Here is a 10,247-nt window from a genome sequence, read left to right as displayed (position 1 = left end):
TATGCATAGGAAAAAGCAAAAGTCTAGCCTCACTGAAATCATCCCTTTTTTAAAATTTCATTTTTAATGATTTTTTTCCATTATAGTTGGTTTACAGTGTTCTGTCAATTTTCTACTGTACAGCAAGGTGACCCAGTCATGCACACACATATACAAATCATTCCTTTAATATGCACCTCAGCTCTCTGGGACCAGTATCCTGTGTTTTCACCACCTAAGTTTTCTTAGGGTTCTCTGTTAGGAGTGGCTGCAGTCTGATGGCTGCTAGATGGCAGGTATTCTTTGTTTCCTTCCTGGGTTCCCTCAGGGCTCACCAGCAGCAATGCACACATTTTTACAGAAGTTTGTTTCTGGTCTCATTAAGGTGGCTACTAGTCATAAGGAGCAGACATCACCATGAAGGATTTTAGTACATTTTTAGACATGAAGAGATGCAAGAATTGCACTCATAAAATCTTCTCCTAAAAACATCTAACTATCTGAAGACCTGTTTTGACAGTTTTCTCAGAGCACAGAGTGTCTCACTCCTGATCTCCACCCTGAGCTCCTTACAGGGGGTGCTGAGGATCAGCAGCTGTGGTGGCTCACAATTTAAGTTATGTAGAGGCAGATGGAAAGTGTACAACTCCAGTTCACAGGGATAAGAATAGGAATGCTGGTAGGAAACTTTGGATGGCGCATCCATGGGCACCTTCCTAAGAAGGCGACATTTGAACAAGGACTCAAAGTCCACTGTGTTCCAGAGAAACAGCATTCCAAGCCCCTTAGCTGAGGTAAGGATGATCCTCAAGTCTCATCATCCCTCATTATTCAAGGACACAATGAGAATAGCGATGGGGTGGGGTGAAGAGACAGAGTGGTAGCAGTAGGCCAAGTGGCTGTGACAGGGCTTGGCTCTTGTGCCAGGCAGAGTTCTTCCTGATTGAGTTTTTGTCATTGTCAGCAGAGCTCTGGGCATTGGGTGCTTTTTGTGACTCCAGCTTTATAATATGAGCTGGGTCACAGGCACGAGATGCTGTCCCTTGGCCCAGTGATAGACTAGGGAGTATCTAAGCCAGCACTCAGCCTGGGCCATGTCCAGAAATCTGCAGCTCCAGAAACCTCCCCCAGTGAGAGCTGTGGAACTGGGCTTTGGAAGGATTGAGCAGTAGCATTTTGCCTCTCAAAGGAATAAGACCCTAGCAAAGCAAACTTCATGAAGGCGGGTACAACCTCCAATGGTTCCACTGATCTCATGGACCTGCATGTTGATGAGATAGGGAGGGCCTGCCAGGCCTCTTTGACATAGGCTTGGGTGATATTCCCAGGTACTGACACCCCCAGGTCAGGGGTCTCTGCCATAGACATGACTTGTACCAGAGGGTGAAGATGGGCAGGAGGATCTGTCCTTAAAATTTCAGAAGATTGGATACTCCTAGGAATCCATGGAGAAGAAGCACTTATTACTCCTTGTGGCCTTTCCTTTGGGAAAGGCTTTCTCATACTACCAGAGCCACAAAGGGGTTCAAAGGCCTTAGAGGAGTTCCTGATGTAGTCTCCATGAGGATGCAGGTTTGATCCCTGGCCTTGCTTAATCACAGCATTGTCACAAGCTGTGGCATAGGTCATAGGTGTGGCTCAGTTACAATGTTGCTATGGCTGTGGTGTAGGTTAGCAGCAGTAGCTCCAATTCAATCCCTAGCCCAGGAACTTCCATGTGCTATAGGAGCAGCTGCTTAAAAATTAAAACAAGATAAATAAAATGAAATGAAATGAAACTAAAATTAAATTAAATACTTAGAGAACTTCAAAGCTGAGAAGATCAGGAGCAGCAAGTCCTGAAATCCCCAGGAGTTTCCCCTGCTAACTGTAGCTCTTTTCCCATTTCTGCCTTGTCACACTCCTGAGTAGGATGCCTGAGGAGTGGTTTGGAGGAGGCTGCTTTTCTGAATGCAGCAGACACCCTTGAAAACGTACTCTAGTATAATCTCCCCCTAACTGAACTTGCCTGCTGACAGGAACCCCCTGGTGAGTCCAAGACTGGGAGCCCTTCCCCACATTGCAACTCATCACTGGACTCTGGCCCAGGGCTCTTGCGAGTTAGCTGTTCATTCTTGTCTTATTGTTTTGTAAGTCTCCATTTTAATCTTTTTTGTGTTGTTTTGTTTTGTTTTTGTTCCTTTTAGGTGCATACCTGCAGCATATGGAAGTTCCTAGGCTAGGGGCTGAATTGGAGCTACAGCTGCCAGACATAGCCACAGCCACAGCAACTTGGGATTTGAGTCACATCTGCAAACCACACCACAGCTCACAGCAACACTGGATCCTTGACCCACTGAGCAAGGCCAGGGATTGAACCAGCATTCTCATGGATACTAGTCAGGTTCATTTACACTGAGCAACCATGGGAACACCCAAGTTCTTTCTTTAAATGTAAGTTTTCACTGTTGTCCCCATATGTATCCCAGCACTTGATGAATAGTGATTTAAAAAAGGCATTTGTGATCAGGATGGCTCTTATTTATACCAGGTAGAATGCACATGCTATGTTTAATCCTCACTAAAATCACCAGTGTTGACACAAGGCTAGGAGGGCACAGAGCCCCAATCCTAGTCATGACAGCACACATCCCCAACTCTAAAACCTTCAGAAACTCTAGGTAAACTTTTCCTGACCTGATTGCTTTTCAATAGCAATCTAGTAGGAAGATTTATAAGAAACATTACTAATACTCCCCTCCCCTCCCCACCCAGATCAGCCATAAAGGCAACCTAGGATGTTCCTTTCTCATACTCTCTTCCCATACTTCTTTTTTCTACTTAAAGACTTAAAAAATGGTTAAGTAGGTTTTTCAGAGTTTCTTTTTTATTGTTTTTTTTTATTTTGTTTTGTTTTTGTCTTTGATGGCACCTGTGGCATGAGGCTGTTCCCGGGCTAGGGATCAAACCCATGTCATAGCAGCAATCCGAACCACAGCAGTGACAATGCTAGATTGTTAACCCACTGAGCCACCAGTGAACTCTGATTTCTCAAAGTAATCTCAATACTCGGGGCATAGTTTGCACACCAAAATGTTTAATGAATGTTGCAAAATCCTGTGGAAGATATTTAATCTCAGCATCTGCACCAGTAGCATGCACATATCTTATTCCTTAGAATCTGTGAAGGAGAAAGTCATTTCTATAAAGTCTCCAAATTGCGTAATAAGACATCTTCAGACCTGTCATATAAATGTCTGATTGAAAAGACATCTTCAGACTTGTCATATAAATGACTGATTAAAAGGACTGATTGCCTCCCCACCCAGGTTTTATTATTTGTTATTGGTGGTGCTCTTATTGAACTCACTGCTACCATTCCCCTGAAATATCTGTCAGATTGTACTTTGTGTATTAAACATATATACTCTTCATGACATTTTTGCATTACTGCTTTTGAATTACTAAATAATTTTCATATTTTTAACCTACCTGGCATTTAAAGTACATTATGGATCATTCACATTTCTTACTCTTACTTATTATTTCAGTACATTACATTAAAAGTTAGTCCATTTACCTTTGACAAAATATGTCAAAAATTATTTTGGGAAACTGATTTGCATGGTCTGAGGTACTTCTAGTCAACTCAGATGCATACTTGCTAGGTTAGTAAATTTTGGATTAAGATGACATTTAACTTGTCTAATCTGAAAATCAGTAATGTTTCTCCAATCAGCCTCTATTGTTTGAACAAATAGATCAAAAGAATCTGGAAATATTGGTTCCCAGACAAAGCACTAAAATTTTCCTTATTTTTTTGTTTGTTTTGTTTTTGGCCACAGCATGTGGAAGTTCCTGGGCCAGTGATCAAATCCAACCCGCAGCTGCCAACTACAACCACAACTGCAGCAACTCTGATCCTTAAACCACTGCACTAGGACAGGGATCAAACATGTGCCTCAGCAGTGACAATGCCAGATACTTAACCCACTGCTCCACAAGAGAACTCTGGTCCTTGTTTGTAATATAGAAATCTACTCAGCTGAGTTCATGAAAGATAGTGTCTTCTAGCCAGTATTCACCACTTTCTTTGCCAGCTTACATCATTTCAAAGGGATGGTTTTTGATAAAATAATTTAATGTATAGACATAGTGGCCTCTCTGGAGCAAGTTTAGTTAGCACAGAGCTACTCTGACTGTTTTAAATCTGTAGATGTTACTACTGATGGGTTGAACTGAGGAAGAAAATTTCAGGTAAGGAAGGAGCTACTCTGGCTGATTCTCACCTGTCTGGCACACAGCTCATGAGGCATTTTACAGCACACCAAGTATATCTTTGACCTCCCTAATTTGTGGAAATTCTACTGTAACCTTGCAACTCTGCTGCACACAAAGATTTTACCTCACACCCTCAAGTTCTCAAGTTCTCTGCCTGACTCTTACCCTCTCCTGAATCTGCTTCTCTGGAAACACCAGGTTCCAAAATGGACTAACCAGGCCTATTGCAAGCTTCTTCTTTATTTGACATTACTAATTTGGAAAATAGGTTCAAGGCTGATTTGTAGGTACACTAGGTAGAAGTTAAAGATTATTCTCGGGTTGGAAATAAGTCACTTGGTGCCTCCCCCCGGTCTCCCCACCCCTACAAAATAGCACAATGTCAAAAATGCAGCTTGTGTTAAAGAAATACATATTAAATGAATAACAAAAATAATAATTTAAAATTCCCAAAAGATTGAAATTGTTGCTCTTAATGTTAACCGAGAAAAAAAATGTTTTTAAGCAATGAAAAAATTGAGCCTGAGCGTAGACCACAGGCAACACAATGATGTATAACTGGGAGGAGTAGAAGCTCTCCATAAGTCCTAAATCTTTGGCATACTCTATGTATGCTATTAAGGAGAAGCAGGAAGATGCAATTTACTAGATTTTGTGCTTTTCCCCAAATACAGTGTGTGGAGAAAAACTGAGTTACTTAGTACTAATCCAAAGTAGCTTACTCCATTTCCTTAATTTGTCATTGTTGCACAACAAAAGGAAATCTCAGTCTTATTACAGTTTCTGTCCTCTAGGAAAGAAAAATAAGGAGGCAGAGGAACAGCCACCCTGAATAGCTGGAGAGAGATATAAAGTTGATTTGACTTTTCTGAATGGTGCTTACAGTTTTATTAAATATAATACCATGACTTTGGTAGCAAAGAACAAATAAATAAGTGTCTCCCTTTGATATCATTCTACCTTTCTTTGGCCTTGCCCTTCTATTACATTTTGTTCTCAGCCATCAGTCTTTCTGATCACATTCAGTTCCCTTGTTACTTATCAACTGTATGTCTTAAGCAAATTGTTTACCACTCTGAGATTTAGTTTCCAAGTCTGTAAAGCAGGGATAAATGTAATATCTATGTCAGACAGATTGGGAGACTCACTTTATCCTATGGAGTAAAAGGCCACCTATAAAGTCTTACACAATCACCTTAAGATTGCTCACCTCTAGTCCTTGCCAATCCCAGGGAGAAACCACCTCTCTTGCTTTCTCTACTCCTGCTCACATTATCTACAGCCCCTTTCCATCTGAAACTTTTCCATAGACATTCCCCCAAGGGTAGAAGAAAATGAACACACACATGTAGCAGTCCTAAGAGCAGCTTTCCATAAGCACATAATTTATTTTAATTTTCTCATTTATCTTAAATTTTTTGCCCTGATTTTAATTCTATCTATATTAAAATAATTTAAAAACACTCAGTTAAGCAATTAAAATTTCATTCCAAATATTTCAAGTAAAATTAACACTAGAGGAAGTTGTGTTCTTATTCCTATAGCTTTGTTTATTCTGGCGCATGGCTTATTGACCCAAGGGTACCTGAATTTACAAAACATAGCTTAGCTGATGGTTCTGTTCTAGACTTGTGGTATGCAGACTCATCCTAGAATTCATTCTGCTCAACAATTTTTTCATTATTAATTGACTTTATATCACATTAGTCACAAATATGATCCTGAATATTTCCTCTCTTTGAACTCTAGTCTCACTAAAACAGTAGTGACATCTGATATATTCAATTTCCATTTCAATATTTAACAAATTAGCATTTAGTCCCACTTTTCTCTTTTCTAAGTCCATGAACTTTCCCTTCCTCTGTTACAGTTGAACCCCCCTTGAGACCTCTTGCCTCGTAGGACCTTGTGCTTCTAACCCCCTTTCTTTTGTTTTTTTTTTTTTTTCAGTTTCTTCCCTGAATTGCACCCTTCCTCATAGCCCACAAACATTTGACCCTGTAATCCAAGTTTGCCCAAATTCTCTGCCCACTAGCTAATCCTTTTGTCTTCCTTTTCACCATAGTACTTCTAGATTTCCACTGAGATTTGGAATATGTATGATATATTATTAAAAGGATTCACCACCCACACTCACCCAGGGCATGAAATTGCCTCTCTAAAGTCAATAATTATTTTTCAATTTGTGCACATAAAAACAGCATCAAATTGTATAAGAACTATAAAACAGTGCTCTTTAACTGATAGATTCAAATATGACCAAAATCCCTTTGATTCAAAATATTCCTATTAGAAAGTTTTAGGTAAAAGTAAATCTTCACCTATTTGAATTATTGAGAAAAAACTTCAAAGGATTTATAGAATTTTCAATTATTAATTTCTGAGTTACACAAAGGAACTCCTGGTCAAAATTGGAAGACTGACTAAAGTACTGTAAACTAGCATCTTGCTTTAAGTCATTTTAAATAAAGCCAGAAATCTCCTTCAAGTTTCCTTTTTCTGAGAATGTTGTTCAGTGAGCTACTAACCTTACCAAGATGAACAAGCTCAAGCTCCATGGACTTAGCCTAAAATAACCATGGCTAAGTAGAGCAGTGGTTTCCAGGTGTTTTGGCTGACCTCCAAGCAGGAGTAGAAATCTGAGCAGTAGCAGAACTGGGGCATAAGCCCAAGAATCGCTAAAATATACACTGGGCCAATTCACGATCACTGGTTTCCCTTTCTAGAGTTCCATCCTGTTTGTGAACCGCATCCCTATTAACATGAGCCAGCTCACAAAGGTGTTCTCTACAGGGGAAATAAAGAATCTGTCCCAGATAACACTGAAAGTTCAGGGCCCAGCTGCATTTTAAAGAAACCCTGGCTCATTCTCCACATCCCCAGGGAAGAATCAGAGAAGGTGAGAGTCTGCCAACCACAAAAAGACAACTCCAGCACCTTCAAATTGGTCTTGGGACCTGGCTAGCACACCTTACCTTTGCCCCCCTTAAGGACAACTTGCAGGAAAACTTCTATGCCAAAGCCTTAGAGTTCCTGTCCACCAGATTCTTGGGACTGATTTCCTAATCAGTCTCCCTGGTGGAAGAGTCTCAAGACCTGTCAATTCCAGAGATTCTGGCATACAAAGACTTGGTGGTATTCTGGGTGACTCCTTGCATCTTTAGCCCCAGCACCTAGATGCCTTTAGAGGTATAGTGTGCAGAGAGCTGCAGGTCCAGGGCTCTGTGAACACAGTGATGGAGCTTAGTGAGAGGAGTAACAGCTAGGTTGGCATCCACCTAGAGGACCTTAACCACTCAGGCAGGTGGCAGCAGGATAATATGGTCTTCTGCTTCACCCAGGCTCCCACAAGACTATTTCCTTAGTCCTTGACACCTTCTACATCCCCAAGATAAACAATTTCCCCATGAAATACTGAGCCCTGGGTTGGCTACATGACCCAACACACCCAGGACCATAGAGAGGCAAGTATAGATTCCATTGGGAACCTGATGGTGTCCCCACTCATCAAGGACAAAGGGAAAGAGTACCCTCTAGGCAGGATCCTCACTGACAACAGCTTTTACCCCAGCAAGAATGGTGGGGGACATGAGTAAGACCCCTGGGGATTTCCTCTATGCCCAGCAAATCCAGGATCCTTTGGAACTCTTCTTGGACTGGTTGATGATTGGCCACACCCATGAACTCATGTGCTTGATCCCCACATAGTACAAGGTAGAAGGCAAAAAGGACTTTTGGCTGCTTCTGGTCAGCCCAGCTCCTGCTACAGATTTTTTAAGGAGAAACAGAGGAGGGCTATGGAGATGTACCCTGTTTGGAAAGATTAGAAAAGAACAACTCCTTTCTAATAGGAGGGAGGCCAATACTATCAATCAACTTCTGACTGATGAAAACCTGAGGAAGCATAATGACTATGTGGAGAAGCCCATCAACATGAATCACGCCATCCTGAAAAGGGAGCTGGGCCTGGTGGAGAAGGAAATCATGAACAACCCACAGCTCTTCTGCTTGGAACAAATTGACAATGCTCCTCCAACGAGCAGACCAGGAAACTCTTTGCAAACTCAGTTTCCGACCTGCTGCAGATAATTGTGATGGGCCAGAATCTGAGCATTATCAAACATTTGGGGATCCAAATCAATGGCACCTGCTGCCTGGAGGAAAGATCTACAAACTGCTGGAGCCCCTGGGATTCCAATACACCTTCATTAACAATTTTGTTACCTAACTGAAATTCAAAACTTCTGCTCCTTTGCCAATTTCCATCAGGTGTCCATTGCCTTCAAATGGTGGAGTATGGTGCCCTAGACTCATCTTAGTGCTACAAGTCCTGCCCCAGCATGAAAGGCCCACTATCATCACCACCCAGTATCAGGGACCTTGAGAGCCAGGGCACCACTCCCCCTCCCTGACCCTGTTCACCTCCATCCCATGGTATTCAGTGGGGTGGCAACACTGGCTGCTTGAGCCCCTTGGAAAAAATATGGAAAACAGTCTTTAGCTGAGAAGTTACTAAATGTCAATTCAAGCTCTAGCTGTTCTGCCTGGAGAAAAAAGTTAAGTTTGAAAAGGAAAATAGCTGAATCCAAAGGTCTTTTATGATGTCTAATTAAAACCGGAAGTTTTGAATATAAATTCCTATAAGCCACAGAAATGTACAGGGGAAAGTGTAGTAATATTGTAGCTGTTTACATTGTAAACACAAAAATGGCTATAATAAGTATGCATATTTATTTGCCAATCTTTGATAATCTTTCATCAGTTTCACCTTTGTATAGAGCTATTTGGCATTTTCTAGACTTATAATTTCACCCAGATACTAAAAATAAGCAGCTAGTACAGACATGCTACACAGGAAACAATAAGATGTAATCTGCAAAAATAAATTTGTGTTCCTCAGCCTGACCCTTGGCACTAAAAGTTAAGTAGGGGAACAGTTGAGAACATGCAATAACTCTTCCTACTATTTCTTTCAAACATAGGACCTCTAGTTTGTGGCCAACATTTTGTGAAAATGATGGTTGCATATTTTTTGAAATTGCATCCCTGGATTTCCAGCCCCATATTAGTAAAACTGGGTGCGATTCTCTGTGAGAGTTTTTAGAAAGATATTTAATAAAGAAGATGGTAACATTTCAAATATTTGAGGCCCATTCCACTTAAAGTTTAAAATATGTGTTCATTGGTTTCCTATGGCTGCTATACTATATTAATACACACCTGGTTCTTAAAACAACATATATTTGTTTATAATTCTGGAAGTCAGATATCTGAAACTCCCTTTTTGAGGCTCTGAAGGAAGAATCCCTCTCCTGGACTTTTCTATTTCTAGAGTTCAACCCCCAAGCTGGTACAGTAGGTTAAAAAGCATCTGGTGTTGCCACAGCTGTGGCATAAGTCACAGCTGAGGCTCAGTTTCAATCCCTGGCCCAGGAATTTCCATATGCTGTGGATGCAACTATACACATATCATAGGGTTATTTTGAGGATTACTCGAGATCATAAATTATCTGAGTGCTTGGATTTCAGTTTCTCTTATAGACCTAAATGCAGATGCAATAGTAGCTGAGAGAGAGGGAATATGACTTGAAACTATGACGTAGCTTATGAACATTGAGCTATAGGCAGTGACTGTGAACATCTACCTCCACTGCGAGTTACTAGGAAATATTGGTTGATTTGCCCTGGCACACTGCTGTGTATCATCTGGAGAGTTACTAAGGTTCAGGTGAATTCTTGAATTTCATGGTCTCCTCACTGCACACATGTTCTGTGGCATCACTGTTGATGCTCTATATTTCTGGACTCCTTTTGACTCTGGCTTAATGGGCTTTGGTGCAAGGATGCAGGTTGCAGTTTTTGTCACCAGACTGCAGACCTCATTTTTATTCAGTATAGACTCATTGACTTCATTCATTTTGACATCAAGATGCCTGCTTATCTGCATCCCTGCTGCCACAATTATCATTAAGCTTCCCTGCTTTGGTTTTTGCCACTATCAATTCTCC

At 41.0% G+C, this 10,247-nt stretch overlaps 1 pseudogene; it reads left to right on the top strand.

The window, feature by feature from the left end:
• LOC100517758 lies at positions 684–8,547 on the top strand (annotated as a pseudogene).

The sequence above is a fragment of the Sus scrofa genome, chromosome 4 (assembly GCF_000003025.6).
Source record: "Sus scrofa isolate TJ Tabasco breed Duroc chromosome 4, Sscrofa11.1, whole genome shotgun sequence".
Classification (NCBI taxonomy): Eukaryota; Metazoa; Chordata; class Mammalia; order Artiodactyla; family Suidae; genus Sus; species Sus scrofa.
The sequence above is the reverse complement of the archived record's forward strand: the minus strand, read 5'-3'. Positions and strand labels throughout refer to the sequence as shown.